This window comes from Tribolium castaneum, chromosome 5 (genome assembly GCF_031307605.1).
Source record: "Tribolium castaneum strain GA2 chromosome 5, icTriCast1.1, whole genome shotgun sequence".
Lineage (NCBI taxonomy): Eukaryota > Metazoa > Arthropoda > Insecta > Coleoptera > Tenebrionidae > Tribolium > Tribolium castaneum.
This window is the reverse complement of record NC_087398.1, coordinates 4,257,769-4,274,190: the sequence shown is the minus strand read 5'-3', so window position 1 is coordinate 4,274,190 and position 16,422 is coordinate 4,257,769. Positions and strand designations below refer to the sequence as shown.

The window sequence follows — 16,422 nt, the reverse complement described above, 5'->3', positions numbered from 1 at the left end:
GTCCTTAGCGAAAAAAAAACGAGGAAGTTGCCGATTTCCTCGTTTAATTATCAAATCCACGAAAATCTCACAACATGAATTGAAGGTTGACTACTCCGGACGCAAAAGAAGAATTCGAAATACCTGTCGGAATACGTGTTACCTTTCCTTCTTCGTCCGAGCCAATCTAAGCCGTACGCCGCACCTCCTTCGCCACATTTTGTTTACTTGCGGCACTCCGGAGGTATTCCTCCACGTATTTCTTAGCCGCGTCTTATCTCTTTCGTGCCAGTAATTTCAACATCTTAGGTGTGTTTGTGTCAATCGTCGGACGAAATGAATGAAATCTGGTGTTTTGCACGAAAATGACTCGAGTTTTGTGAAAAATCAACGGAGGCCCGCGCCCGGAATCAGGTCAGTGGTAATTTTTGGGTAATTGCCCGAATCCGGATAACGGATGTGTGAGTACGGTAGTCACCATCATAATTTTATTTTTATGTGGCTAAGGCCTACTTTATTGTAACTGTTGTTCGTCTTGGGCAAAAATGCATTCCGGAACGTCCGGAGTGCCCCATGAATGAAGACAGGCGACAATGAACTTGAGGCGCTTTTCAAAATAATGGGAAAGTTTAATGAACCAACAAATAAGTGGAGGCGACCAAATTCCGGCATTAATTAAAAAAAAAACTTGGCCCGGACAGGTAGTTAGAATTATCACCAAAAGATATGAGGCCGTCGTTTACTTAAATTTACACTGAACAAAATTTTTGCTGTGGTGACAAATTTCTAGGTGCACTCCGTTTGGGGTCACATGTGGCTCCTTACATGTCAAGAGGTCGCATCCCACTCGGTAATTCCATTAATTAAAGCCTTGAAAGTACAGCCATTGTTCTAGAAATGCATATAATGTTTATTTCAGCGAAATGAATCAGTTATTATCGCGTTAGATTACTCGAGTTTGGAATTCCTTATTGGCGGTGAATAACACGAGACTCTTCTCTCGTTCAATTAAAAACAGTTTGATTTTTGTAATTGGGAGGAGAATCGCCGGATGACTGAGAGTAATGCGTGAGAATGTAACAGCTCATTAAACGAACACCTCCATCTGTTAACATTAACTCCGGACAATGAAAAGGATCAACGCGGAAGTGCCATTTGTTGCAGCTACCAGATACTATGTTTAGCAAACTGTGATGCTCCATACATTTGCTAATAAGTAATAACAAAACCGGGAGAATTCATTACACGGTGATAAAAACGTGACACAATGAATGTTTTAGTTTTTGTGCCGATAGAGCTGCACAAGTAATATTTTAAAGGATTTATGGTGACTCCCAACTGTGTGTTTAAATCAGAATTATCACAGTAGGTAATAATACGTGACATTTTTTTGAACTATGGCATATTGTTTGGCGTTTGTTCTCAATTTATTTTATTTGGACGTAATCGTTAATTTCTTACCTAAAATTGTCCGAGGATTTCAATTCTGTATTTTTTTTAATCTAGGACAGTTCTCAGATCTATGTCGAATTCTAGACGTTTGTATAACATTCAACCTTGGACAATGTGATTTTATTTTTTCCAGACAAATTCAAATGTCCAGTCGATTTAAAGTCAACACGATATTGCGTAAAATTATCTAACGATTTCAAATTTGTAATTGGTTTTCTCCAAAGACAAACATTTCTCGATTTCTCATTTGAACTGCAGACAATTATTACGTTAAGCTTTTCTTTGACTATGTTGTAAGGGGTTCTTTTAATTTTTTTTTCTACATTAAAAAATTTCAGACAAACGGTTTTTGAAATTTATGCCGAATTCTAGACTTTCGACATTTTGATAAAGGAGTGGTATTTTTTTCAAGACAAATTTAACCCAAACATTTTAAGCACTATCCTAATAAAATTATCTAACCATTTCAAAGTAATTAGTTTTCACTTACGACTAACATTTCTCGATTTGTCATTGGAAATACAGATAACTGAGTCGCTAAATGTTCGTATAATTAACTTTTCTTACGTAAATTTGTCCGAGAATTCCACTTCTTTAATTATTTTTTTATCTAGAACAGTATGCCGAATTCATTCTACAGTGTGAACCAAAAGTAATGCACAAAATTCATAACTTTGTTATTAGTAATTTAAAAAAAAACTTGAACAGGTCTATTTTTTGGAAATCATAGTGACATTTATAATGTCAATCGTTTTTAAGTTGTGACGTCATTCTTAGTTTTTTTAAATGACAACTGACATTTAGATTATACACATCTTTGTCTCTCTGGTAATGACAAAGATTAAAAAGATTTTAAAAATTAAAAAAATATATTTAATACAATAAAAAAATTGACAATTAAGCATAGTGGGCTTTATCTTTTTGTTCTTTTTCTAAAATTAGTATTTAATTTTTACAATTTCCTTTTTTCTTTATATTTTTTGTATCGTTTTGTATTTTTCTTTATCTCTTGTATTGTACACAATTATTATTATTATTATTATTATTGTTAATATGACGCCTGATCACAAAAAAGTAAACAAAAAAGCATCACCCCTTTTGAAATAAAACAAGAACGAAAAAATAATGCTCTTTGTGCATCTATTACTTGCAAGAACTTAAATAACTTTTTTATTTTATTTTCTGTTTTTTTTTGGGATCTTTTGTCTTTATTATGTTGAATTTTTTTGTACTTAAAAGAAAAATAAAAATGTGTACCTTAATGTGTCATTTAAAAAATTAAAAATGACGTTATTACTCAAAAACCATTGACGCTAGAAATCGGCTTTTGGTTGTGTCTAATTAATTTTCCGTGGACCTTTAAATATTTATCGATGCTTTTGGAAATTAGTACCTACCTACTGTGCGTCCAAATAAATTTCTGATCAGAGTGGCCTCTGTTTGGAGTGAACTGACGACATTGCCAACCTAATTTCGGTCACAAGCCCCTTGATCAGAAACGTAATTGTATGTCAAATGTTACATACATGACCACTTTGCAGAATAATGGCCACCTTTTGTTGTACTTTCTACTTTATGGTTGGCAGCTTTCGTCTAAATTCTTTTAATTTTTTCCTCGACTCGAGCTCGCTTTTCTATGAAATATCTGCAGCGAAAGGGTTTTTTGCGTCTGGAAATGTATGGCCACATGTTGTGTAATTGGAGCAATAATTTCGAATTTTAGTTAAGTGCAGTAAATTAATAACCCGATTAGCGATTAAATCAGAGTGAAGTTGGCTTCGGTAATTATCATCAGGCTACTTGATTAAACAACTTGTAATAATGTAATTACTATTATAATACATAAATGTAAACTACACAGTCATGCAATCGAAGGCCGAATGTATGAACGAAATGCTTTAACCGAACTAATTATTTCATGAAGAAATCAAGCCTCCAAGATGACTGTTACTTTCGTCTAGCGCCATTTTGTTCAGGGCGTGCGTCTTTTCGACATTCCAAACACACATAATACACAACAACACAGCTGAGGTGACTTTGTCGCTGACGCAAATCCCATTATAAAAAAATTTAATGTCTTGTGACGTTGAAAAATTCGAAACTTGAAAGTTGCGCTGCATCGAGACCATGACCCGCACCACGCGTTCGGAATGCAAAATTTCCGCAGAAAAAATAATTTAGTTCAGTGATTGTATTGTCATGCGATTTATTACGAATTCGTGATTTTATCAAACCGTCGCGCTCTACTTGCGCCTTTTGGGGTGGCCGCCATTTTCGCGGCCATCTTAGAGCCAGGAAATTGTTTCAATTGCTTAATGGAGGAGTTATTGCATGTTGTTTATTGTTCATGCAAATTGATTCTATTTATACTAAGGGAATGGAATTATCTCATTATTATTATCATTATATCGGCCGGATTGTTCCATCACGAAAAAATCAGGTGCCTAATAGGAGGAACAAAATTGCTCACGTTCTATTTTCCCCGATATTTTCAACAGTCGGGAAAAAAAAAACAGAAAAAACACAACTGGCAAAATTCAGTCCTGTGAAAAAGTTGATTGTGGATTTACGTCAAAGAAGCCAAATTTCAAGTCATTTGATGGTCTGACCCACCTTGAAAATTTTACTCGAACTTTAAGCATTTATTATTAAAAACATGGTCAATGGGCTTTATGTCAGAGGAAAAGACAGGCCAGGTCTGCAAAGACTTAATTTTTTGACTACTTAAGGGGCTTGTATCAAGCTTTTTCCATAGTTTGTAGAGCAAACTGTTTTTGAGACCTACGTAAAAATTCATTTTTCGTCAATGTCGTTTTTTAATTTTTGGCTCTGAGCGTTACTGTATTAACAGAGATAAGAAGATAAAAGGCGAGAGCTATCTATTTTGATTAAAATAATCGTAAATATTGAGCCATTGGCGAAATGTGTGGGTTAGCTGAACTAATCCTTTTTTGAAAGAGTTGTTTTTGTGTATTGTGTCAGCTCATTATTACGCATCTCCGCATCAAAACACGAAATTCGCGTCCCGATTGTCCGTGTCGACCTTAACATTGGCTAGCCTTGACTTTCTAAGCGTATGCAAGAATTTTCGTATCTTTTTAAATGAGCGCGATTAAAAAGAAAAAGCACGACATTGTCCCACGTTTATATTGTTAAACCCCAGCCAAGGAAAGAGTTTACAGAGCCTCCACATAGCCGTTTGTTGAGAAACAAAGCCGCACAAGAGTGGGAATTGATTCTAATGATTATTTATTTGGCGATTCGAACTGTATTTGTCCCCCTTTGCCGCCCGGCAATGTCGAGAATTTGCCGGCTGCTATTTTATGCAAATTTCATAAGAATGTGGCCGCAAACAATGTCGTTGAAGAAATTGAATTAAAGGGGGCATTCGCTGGTGAGACTATGACACGTGGAAAGAGCAGAAAAGGAATTTCAATGCAGGATTAAGTGCCATATCAATAGGTCATCTCTAAACATTATGAAATGATTTATTGGCAATAAAAATTATAAAAATTGCACTTTGGCTGCTTTTTTACGAGACATAAAAATTCGCATTGAACTCGATACATATTTTCAAGGGGGCCTTGGCGGTGCAAAAAAGACAATTTTTAATACTTAATTAGCCACCTAATTTTTATCCCAGCGCACAAATAGACGCACTTTTCATTAAAATGCTAATTAATGCCAAACCAAAAATTAAACATGACGACAGTCATAATTAATAAAATATTGTTTGCCGGCACCTATTTGCTCCAAGCTAAAAACAACTTTTTGTGGTTTTTTGTGTTTTAAAAGTTGACTTTACACATTTTCACTTTCATAAACTCTGCCAAAGCAGGGCCGTACCAGGGGTAAAATTCTTGAAAACTGTTTGTCCTACGTAAAAAATAATTACGGAAGTGGAGTCCTCGGACAATTTCACGTAGGAAAAAGTTAATTTCAAAATAGTTTACCGTTTAGATCAATGCAGAAAAAGGCACTTGCCCACAATTTGCCAAATAAATCGAGAATTATTTGTCTGAGGTAAAAACTAATCGCAGATTTAAAATCGTTGGGTAATTTTGCGCAAAATAAAGTTAACTTTAAAACGATTGGACGGTTGAATTTTATTTAAAAGATATTTGTCCCTTATGATTATACAAGGTGACCCAGGGGTGCGTAATCGGTCTATAACTTTTTTATTATTTGAAATATTGCGATTCTGTTTTCATTATCCGATAGAGCGACTTAAAGTTCACAAACTTAAAATGTTTTTATTGTACACAGGGTGTTGTATACAGGGTTGTGGACTAAAGTTATATTTTTTTAAATGGGACACTCTATATATTTTTGCATAATTTGATTCTATGCAAGAAAATAATGTAAGTTTATATAAACTGTTATGGGTCTATTTCTTTTCGTTTCGGAATTATTCAACTTTTCGTTGTAGAAAAGACCAATTTTTGAAAAATCTCTGAGAAGTCGCTTATGAATATTTTCCGGCAAATTTGCAACAGAAAAACTCAAAATACCCTGTAGTTTTAGGAAATAGTCGACTTTTACTTGAAATACGGAAATAATGTACAGGGTGTGCCAAAACGCAAAAAGTTGAATAACTAATTTTTTTTTTAATGGAACACCATGTATTTCTTTACATGTGTCGATTGCATTTTTCATTAGCTTTCTATTAATATGCGGTTTTTATAGCAAATTTACAATATTTCTTAGTGTTCAAAAAAATAAAAAATAAATTTTTTATTTATTTTATTTATAATTCTTGATGAGTGAAATTCATTTATGTATCAGGTAATAATTATATTACTTGTGTAATTAGTCATATTAGTACATGTCAAAAAATTCATTACTATGTGACTATCAGATTTATAGGCTAACAAATTTTCTTGTAATAAAATATATTTTTTTGAACAATTTCGAAAAATGTTTTAAATTTGCTATGCAAACCCTATACCGTTAGAAGGCTTATCAAAAATGCTTTCGATACATTTAATAAAATACAGGATGTTCCATTTGAAAAAAATGAGTTATTTAACTTTTTGCGTTTTGGCACACCCTGTATATTATCTGCGTGCTTTAACTAAAAGTTGTCGATTTACTAAAACTACAAGGTATTCTGAATTTTTCTGTTGCAAATTTATCGGAAAATATTCATAAGCGACTTTGCAATGATTTTTCAAAAATTGGTCTTTTTTATAACGAAAAATTGAATAATTTCGAAACGAAAAGAGATAGACCCATAATAGTTTATATAAAGTTATAGTATTTTTTTGTCTAGAATCCAATTATGCAAAAATATATAGGGTGTTCCATTTAAAAAAATATAACTTTAGTTCACCAGCCTGTATACAACACCCTGTGCATAATAAAAATATTTTTTGTTTGTGGATTTTAAGTCGATCTATCGGATAATAAAAACGTCATGGCAATATTTCAAATAGCAAAAAAGTTATAGACCGATTACACACCGCTGGGTCACCCTGTATGACAATACAATCGCCTAGAAATCGGCACAGATCACGAAAACTATTTGCCCTAGATAAAAAACAATTGCGGATTTGAATTTTGCGTAAGATAGCGATTTATTAGTTGTAATTAGACTTGGAAAAGCTAATTAAAAACCAGGCTTTGAATTTTTGTTTGCTTGATTGCCCCTAAAAATGAGGAACTGTCGTCTCCATCCAGCATAAAATGAGCCACGATCAGATATGGATAATGAAATTACACCGAGCTGGGGAGGATAATTAGTAATTACAGTGCCGTACTTGCAACGCACCTTTGATTCCCCATCAGAATTTTTTCCACCAGTGGTCCGGCCCTGACTCATCAAAATGTAAATTTATCGATCCGTCAAGTATTACGTGTCCGTCTCTCCTAATTAGTCAACAATTAAAAAAATGACACGCAGTGTGGCCGATGATTGAGGATGTGTTATTACAAGTGATCTAAATAGCCACCAAATTAAAAATTAATTGCACTTTAAATGTCCAATTCGGTTGTTAGTTAGAAGCGTCTAATACGGGTTATTAAGACAATCGGGGGCCTTGAACTGTCGCTCATTTTTTCGCAATTTGATAGCCAGGTACGCACTTAGCTGAAACCGCCACCGTAATCGACTCTAATTGGATAACGCAATTTATTTTTAGAATAAATAATACAACGCAGAATGTTGCTAATAGAAAGTAATAGGATGATTGGGTTATTTCGGGACGCCAAATTAGGAAGTGCCCCGCGAAATATAAACACAGAATTATTCAGTTTTCTGCACACAATAACAACGCTCAATGTCTGGGAATCGGCGTGCATTGAACTTGCACAATTTCGAAATTATTTCACTTTCACTGCGTGTTAATGATAGAAAGTTGACGACATGTGGACGCTTTTTGTTATTTGTTCGTTCGTTCAAACGCGAACAAAACGGAAAAGCGGTCCGTGCCAAAGTGCGAGAGCGCTTCATTCAGCTGGAAATCGCAACGTTCCAAGCGGCATTTTTTATATTTTTTTACCTAGGTCGCTAAAAGTACGGATACAGCTATAATATTTTCAGAACGGTTTAACAGACTGAGACTTTTTTCAATTTTCTATAGTCATTTCTTTTGAAAACTCGGAAAAAATGCTTTAGATATTAAATTTGACAAAAAAAACAAAAAGTGCTTCAGAGATTTTTTTAAACCCACCTGTTGAGAGCCACTGTGTGACTTATGGTAATTTATTAGCAGTTAATTTTTTCATTAAACAAAATTGAGATGGTGGCGCGTGGGCGTTTTGAGAGTTTTTCAAAATTGTGGCTAACAGGTTCGTTTGTGTAGGAGGTTCGAATCCCGGTACTGGCAAAAAATTTTTTTCTTAAAATTTAATAACAAAACAAATTAAAAAAGAAGAATAACTTAGTGAACTAAGAAGTTAATTCACCTCTGCTGTTTTGTAAATTATATTAATATTTACGCTAATTTTTATAATTCTAGTTCAGCGGTTCTCAAAATTTGGGACTTTTTTTTGGAAAACTATGCATTTTTGGTTTACATAAATTTTGCTTAAATTTTAATTTTCCCTACACACTGTATTAGAAGTTAAAAACTTTCTAACGCAGGTCCTGGAAAAATGATTAAAACCCTATTTGACGCAACTATTTGAGAAAGAGTTAAAAAAATCAACGAAACATTTCAATTTTTAGCAACTGCTTTCTCGACATCTTCTTTTACGACCGTGTGGCGAAGTAACGTCTTTTCCCAACCGCTTAATGTTTTGTTTAGTCGTTAACGTCCCGTAATTTCGCGTCGCTGAAAAGCGACCATAAGCAGGCGTAAATTCTTGTTTTAATGCGGTTTTCACTAACTGTTCCTGCTGCTTCATTCAAGAACCCGAAACCGAGGTTATCACCTAATTTTTCAACAATTTTTTTCACGTAGTTTTGGAGTTAATTATGAATAAATTTTGATTTTTCCGAGAAAACTCGACCCGGAACGAGACACACGCAGACCCATTTGCCACGCTCTGGTGGCCATAATTTTGGGCCTTCTAATTGCGCGTTTTGCGATGATATTGCGATATGCAAACCCGTTATTACAATTAAGTATTGTTTACTCAGAGTCTGGAAAAAACCGTCAAATAATTTTGAGATTGTCGCCAAATGCGGTTAAGGCAACAATGCACGTCGGCCTTAATCTTATTAAATGTTTAACAGCGCTATAAAATCGTACGGGTTACGAATCTGCGAGATAAATTGGTTCAAGAACTAATTAATAATCTCGTTTATGGGTACTTCCCCGTTTCTAAATGTTGCAGTTTTAATTAATCGCTTGGGAAATTGATCGGGAAGTCGACTTTTCGGTGATTGGATTTCAATATTTAATTATCGAGGAGTTAATAAGTCGTAAATTTTATTTGTAATTGCGGCTTTTCTTATTCGAGAGAGTAAGGACTAATAAAACGGGACCGTAATGCCGGTAATAGACGAGAGGATTATTAATAGCGCAAGCACACTGTAAACTTGGAAATTTATGTTCATTAAACATACAGTGACGATCAGAGAAAATATTACCGCAAAGTTATGCGATCAACAAAAATGCATCCGCCTTTTTACAGAGCAGGAATAAATGCCGGAAATTTTAACGCAATACCGACAAACACAAAACAACTTTACTATTTTTTCCATATTTTTAAATAAATTGCTACCAAAAGTGTCATGAGGAAGCCAAAAATATAAATAAATTAGCGCAGTCTTGGTCTTAATATCACTTCAAGGTTGGGCAAGACGTCTGAAATTTCACAAAAAATGTCTCGATTTAATCAACGCTGAAATGCTTTAATTATGGAGAAACACTTTTGAATTTTGAACCAAAATATAAAAATAAATAAAATAGATACTGAAAACACGAGAGAGAAATAATCGGGACTGAGACAGACAAAAAATGTCATTTTGATTTTGCTAATAATTGACACGTGATGAATAACTAACAAGTTTTATTATTAATTCATTATCATTAGGTTTGTAAAGTTGGCTCACAAACGCGCCAAACACCTCGGAATTAACTGAAATTGCATCATTTTTTGGGCTTATTTCAACAAAAACTAAGGAAAAAAGTGCGTTTCAGGCTCAAAAAAAGCTGTATACGGGCTTGTTTCAGTAAAATCTGTGTTGAAAAACGAACTAAATTACTTCAAATTTGCTAAAACTGGCTAAAATAGCTTACAATGTTAACGTCTTGCCTTGTTTTCCCCTGAAAAAAGTGGTACATTAAAAAATTAAAAGTGGCCCTGAAACTACGATCTTTTGATTTTGGCTTCAGCTCAACTGCCCAACAAGTTAAGTGACTGAAATAGTCTTTTCAGCACTAAAACGACGATTTTTGGTGCGTTTCAGCAAAATCGCACGTGTGTTGTTGACTGAAAAACTAACCAAATCGCCTGAAATTGACTGAATCAGTCAATTGAAAAATATGTTAAATCATGAGGAAATGATATCTGATATAGCGTTATTCAAGCAAAGAAACTACGATTTTCAGGTTGTTTAGACAAAGTTTTTTAAATTACGTGATTTGTGACTGAAAGTAAAACAGTGTTTTCAGCACAAAAACGACGATTTCTTGGCTCGTTTCAGCAAAATCTTAAGTGTGTTTTTGACTCAAAAACAATCCAAATCGCCTGAAATTGACTGAATCAGCGTTAGTCAGTCCTGAAACAACCATTTTCAGGATGCTTCCAGCAGGATATGAAATTTTCTCGCTCAAAAACGACGTAGCTTGAAATTTGTTGAAATATCGTTATCTAGATCTACGTCGATTTCTAGTTTGTTTGTGAAAAAAACATTTGTGAACTAACTGAGTTCCTTGTTTAAATCTTACACAATTAAACGAATTAAACTGCGCATAAATGAGTGAAATGACTTTTTTCAGACATAAAGCAGCGAATTTTGGATTAAATGAACAAGTTAAATTGGCAATTTTTAAACAATTTGCTTCAAACTACCTCCTCAAATTTTGGAGATTGTGTAACGCAGCTCATCTTAATTTTTTGCCAAAGTAATTATTGTTTACGTGTTTGCGTCAAATTATCTCCGATTCTTGCCTTTTCCTCGTATTTATTTTTGAAATTTGTACCGAGTCAAGGCCTGCCAAAGCCATAAGTTTCTCATTGTTCTCGCCGTAAACGTTTGTTGTTAATAAAAGTGAACAATCATTATCCCTGACAGAAGTTGTTAATAGCATCATTTTTCCCGAACGGAATTCACATCTCCCATTAATCATCGTTGCGATGTGTTTAATGAGAATTATAGAAAAATCGCACACCGACTGTATATATCTGTACTAAGCATGTTTGCATGTTTCCAATTCCAAAAAGGAAAACCGCTGCATAACATCACTCGAATTCCGACGCGCTAATTGCGAAACTGAAAAGTCCGTCCGACTGGAGCGCGAAAGTCGCGATAATTCGGTTATCATCACTTAATTGATCGAATTTCGGACGCTTTTACTTTCGGCGATTTTTTCTCGGCGCGGTTTTCCTGCGGACGTGAACCTGAGAGGTCCTTCAACTCCGTCAAACCCACGCAAAGTTCGATTTTTGCGCGCTAGTCTCAATTTCAACGGTTGCATAATTCGGCCTTAAAATCAATTACTTTATGTAAATGCGGCTTATAAGAACGAGAATTGCAGGAACGGACTGTAATCAATAATTTCATTATTCCGGGTTTGGATATTGGCTCGACCTTTGCGAAACTAAGGTTAATGCAAATCGGCATTTGCGCTTAAACCGGCCCTGCGCCACAAAACCCAAAAATCAAATATTTTCCCTGCTCGAGCTTTTACTGCCGCTCTAATGAGTCAATATTAATCGAAAAATAAAATACACTGTTTGAAAACAATGAGAGCTAAAAATATCGCCGGGTTTTCTAATTGCCTTTTATTTGGCGAAATTCGAGAGTCGCACCTGACCTTCGGCTGTGTTTATTTCAAATATTCCAGAGTGATCTAATAACATATAGCTAATGACAGTTTTCTGTCAGTGATAAATGCAATAATTTATTTAGGTGTCTGTATAATTATAAAATTAGAACGTCCACAATTACGACATTACTGATGTTCTAAACTAAGTAATTTTATATCGTTCGTGCGAATTACATTAAAAATGTTGCTTATTAGGCATGACGCAAAGGAATACCATTTATTTATACAGGGTGTCCCTCAAATCAAGATACATTTTTATAGCACTAATAAATTTATTATAACTGAAAAACATACCTTTTAATACGAAACCACCCTCTGGAAACATTGAGACACCCTAAATATGTTGTACAGGGTGAGTCTCCTAAAACGATCTTTCACTATATCTAGGTATCTCAAAAACTAATAGTCGCGCCAAATTCGGCGTTTGCTATTAAATGCTTAAAGTTTTTCTCTACGTTTGTGATTTTTTTCAGAATTTTTCTACCCTTCCTCATAATTAAAACAATTTGTTACCACAATTTTTTTTTAAATTTTTGCTTAATTAATTATTTTTTGGGGCTAGCGACATTTTTTTCAGATTTTTTTCAAAACGGTATTTAAGCATCGCTTGTTCTCAGATGACACGAAATAACATTTTTATTGCAGCTACCTTGTAGTTTAATTAATTAATTTTAATTATAAGGAATTGTAAAAAAAAATCTGAAAAAAATTTAAAAAGGATAGAAAAAACATAAAGAATTTAATAGCAAACACTAAATTCTGTGCGATTACTTTAGTTTTTTGGGATATACAGTAAAAAATATAGTAGACACCCTGTATAATTTGTTACTAAGAAAAACTAAAAAAAGGCCTTCGTGTACGAATATTTTGACTTAAGAAATCACCCTCTAAAAATATTGGAATATCCCAAATAATATTTAAATAATAATAATAATACAAAAAATAATTTAAAATTAATAATTATTCATTTTGTATAAGAAAAAAAATTATTATTACCTACTTAGTCCTGAAGGGAGTTTAGTATTAATTTTCAGTTTCTAATATTTAACTAAATTTATAGAATGTGAAAAAATCTATCTGCAAGGGTTTTTAGTTTGTTATTTCGGGAATTATAATTACATACCTATTTATCTGCTTATCTACTTCACAAAAGGACGAAAAATTCTAAAAACACCAAAGAAAATTTACGGCGATCACGGCCTTTTAAAGCGCTTATTTTACGATTTTAATAAAGAATTCATGAGTAAATAGAAATGTTAATTAAAAAGAAAAAAATTTTCCTAAAAAAATGTTTTCATACACTACACGTATACAGTAGGTACTGTACAAGTAAGCAATTTACAAAATAGACCAAATAATAGCATACATGAATTTTTCTACAATTTTTTTTCCAAAAACTTAATTTTGAAGACGCCAAAAGTTGGAGTTCTTAATTATTGTTCCACGCTTTGGGTGGTTTATCTTTGGCGTTTCCTATTTATCCTTCTTATTCCCCAAAGTGTTTACTTTCACCCGAAGCCCGACTTTGTTTGAAAATCCCACATTTTGGTGTTTTATAACCGCAAGTGTTTGCTTTCGAAATAATTCAAAGTGTGTGTTTTTAAGCCATATTTCGTAAAGGTACCGCATTTCTGCCCATATTAACCGAAATTCTTTCCCCTGATACGGCATAATCGATGCCAAAGAAGGCCTCGAAATCGAATCAATTGCAATTATGTATTCAGGTCGGCTCAAAAGCAGTCGCTTTTAAATATGTATTTCATTCCTCGTGGAGATTTCTGGGTAAACGGACCGATCACGACCTGAAATAGTCCACACCAGGCCGGCTCAAGGCCTCAAAGAATCACCTCTGAATCATGAATATCATGATCAATTGAGCATTTGCCACCCACGACAATTAAGCACCTTTCATAATGGGGCCCCAAAAAAACACAAAGTAATATTTCTTGTTACGCTAATCTCGCAACAATTTGCGCAGCCTTGACTTATCAATTACACACAGGAATTATCAAAAAACAGGTTTTTTACGGTGAAGATCCAAAAACAATTGAAAAAATCACCTTGACGCCATATACAGGTCGTTTCGAGAAAGACGAACCGCCCGCGTTGTTGTTTTTATCGGCGACTCGGTAGGCCGTGGAGCTTTGCTACCTTGATGGCGATGCCGATGATATTCACTTGTTTGTGCACCGGCCGGCAGTTGTTTCAAAGCGTTGCTGGCAAGTGGTCGCGCTGTCAAACGAGTTGAACTTTTACGGATTATGTGAACGGGCCTTGGATTTTTGCGAAATTGTGAGTAGGCTGCGAGAGTGATGCGTTTTTGTTGTTGTGCACGGCCGACGTCGATTTAGATGTTATTACTCGGATGGGTAATTAGTACCATGCTGGTATGGAAGCCGTACCATTGGTCTTGGTCGCGGTCGAAAAAATCGCGAATGATTAATTGAGAAAAGTTTCATTAAAAAAGATTTTTTTCAAAATCGCAAATTTATATCGGAATATCGTGCAAATTATGTGCGCTCTATTTCACAATTAAATACCAACAACTACGATGGTGGCAATTAAAAATGATTTATTCTAATTTGTGACTCGAATCTGGCGAGAAAGTGAGTGAAAAAACTGGAAAAAATCTCGTATGTATATTACATAACTTGGTTGACATTTGACCAAAAATTTGGAAAATTCGAAATCAAGTACACCGTGACGCCCATATCCTGGCCACCTGTTTGTTCAATGGGTCACTTGTCGCATCTTCAATTGTTTCGCAATTCCCACAATTAAAAGAATGGGAAAGTTTCGCAAGTCTTCGATTGTTACACAAAACGTCAAAAATCTGTCAAATTTTATCGTCGCGTGAACGTTTCTCATCAATTATGCCTTCGACAGGCAGTTTATAAATGAGTTAATGCCTAAAAAGGCTAAGTGTAGCGCCGACATTTAGCTCGCAATTAATTAATTAATTTGGTTTTCATCCAATGTTATGATTGATGGGATTGATTAACATTAGAACTGAATTTTGACCAAATTCCAGCACAGAAATGGAGAAAGTTTTCTAACTCCAAAGTTGCTTTACCATTTTAGTCTTCATTTTTCGTGTTTCAAAAAATTGTACAAGTTAAACGAAATTTACGATCAAAGTAAGCTGTGACTTTGAAATTAAGTCGGCAATTGTGATGTTGCCTACTTGAAATTTCAGGTTTTTGGCTTATTTTATAATGTATATTATTCAATTTTGCCAACTTAATTTTTTGTCACTTACGTATTTTTGTTATTTTTTTTAATTTTTACAAAAAACGGTGTAATCAGTTTTTTAAAGGAATGGATTAAATATACAGAGTGAGTTTATTAAAAGTATGTTTCATCTCTATGCACATCAAAAAATAATGTACTCAAAAATAAGCATTCGACTTCAAAAATTTATGAAGTTTCTTTTTCTAAATAATAAAAATTATTATTTCATTTATTATGTCATTTGGAGTGTTGGTAAATGTTGTTTTGTAAAAAAAATACAAAATTGACTCTAGAATTGAATGAAATAGAAATAAAAAAATTAAAAAGCATGGGTAATGCGACAATAATTATTTACGTATTTTTGAAATAATAAAATTTCGGTTAATTAACGAATATTTATTATAAAGAATTGTAGAAAACTTCAGAAAAAAATGTCATGTTTACAGAAAAATGTAAAGTATTTAATACAAGGTGTGTTAAAATGATTTTCATATAGCTCGGTTGATAGGCCTCATTCTTTTTTATCGTGACTGTACATTTTTCACAATATTTGAAACAATTATAATACAATACAGACTGATTCAGGAGCGATGTTTATTCAAAATAAATTCAAAAACCTAGTCAAAAACTAATATTCTTGAAATAAAACAAAATTGTCAATTTTTATTTTAATATTTCTCAATAGATATCCCTCTATTTTTCAGACACATACTTGAAAAATAAGCAAATATCGATAAACTTGGAGAACTTTTTAGTTTAAAAACTAATATGTAAGATATAAGACATTCTGTACTTCTTTTTTAGTATAGGTTACTATAAGGTATTTTTTAGGAAAACAATTATGTATAAATGCAATTAAAAAACGGTTTTGGCTTCGACATCATTGGGCAATAAATTAAAATAATTGTAGATACTACTTACAAAAATTATTTATTTATTCTATTTGGATTTTTTATTTGAGTTATTAAGACCATACGTTTGAGAGCATTCTTTTTTCTTGAATTGTTTTGTATTCATTTTTAATTTATGAACGATAGCGTTTAACAAAACGTCAAAAAATAAAAAAAATTCTCAGACCCTGTACTAATATAATGACGTAGCTAATATTAAAAAAATCTAAGATGACCCTATAATTTATCCTACTTGTGGTAGCAACACATTTCAATTGAATAACAGAAGGTGAATAAAATTCAAAGTCAATCCCACAGCTTTAATCGCTGAAAATTTGCATAAAAGTGGCAGATTTTTTTATTGGTTTATTTTTTTTACTGAAAAAATTACAAGAAATTCGGAAAAAGCGTGGTCGTAATTAGTTCCCAAA

General features: G+C 33.5%; 1 protein-coding gene across 3 annotated transcripts in view; it reads left to right on the top strand.

Moving 5' to 3' along the window:
* The first annotated feature begins 163 nt into the window (after positions 1-163).
* The window catches only part of LOC107398017 (uncharacterized protein), a 31,597-nt gene continuing 15,338 nt past the window's right edge, over positions 164-16,422 (top strand). Inside the window, exon 1 of one of the 3 annotated variants that reach the window (XM_064356921.1) lies at positions 164-393. The gene's annotated coding sequence lies outside the window, so the exon portion shown is untranslated. Of the gene's footprint in view, positions 394-14,002; positions 14,258-16,422 lie in introns of those variants that run through there. The other 2 variants (XM_064356920.1, XM_064356922.1) reach the window with 2 other exon arrangements.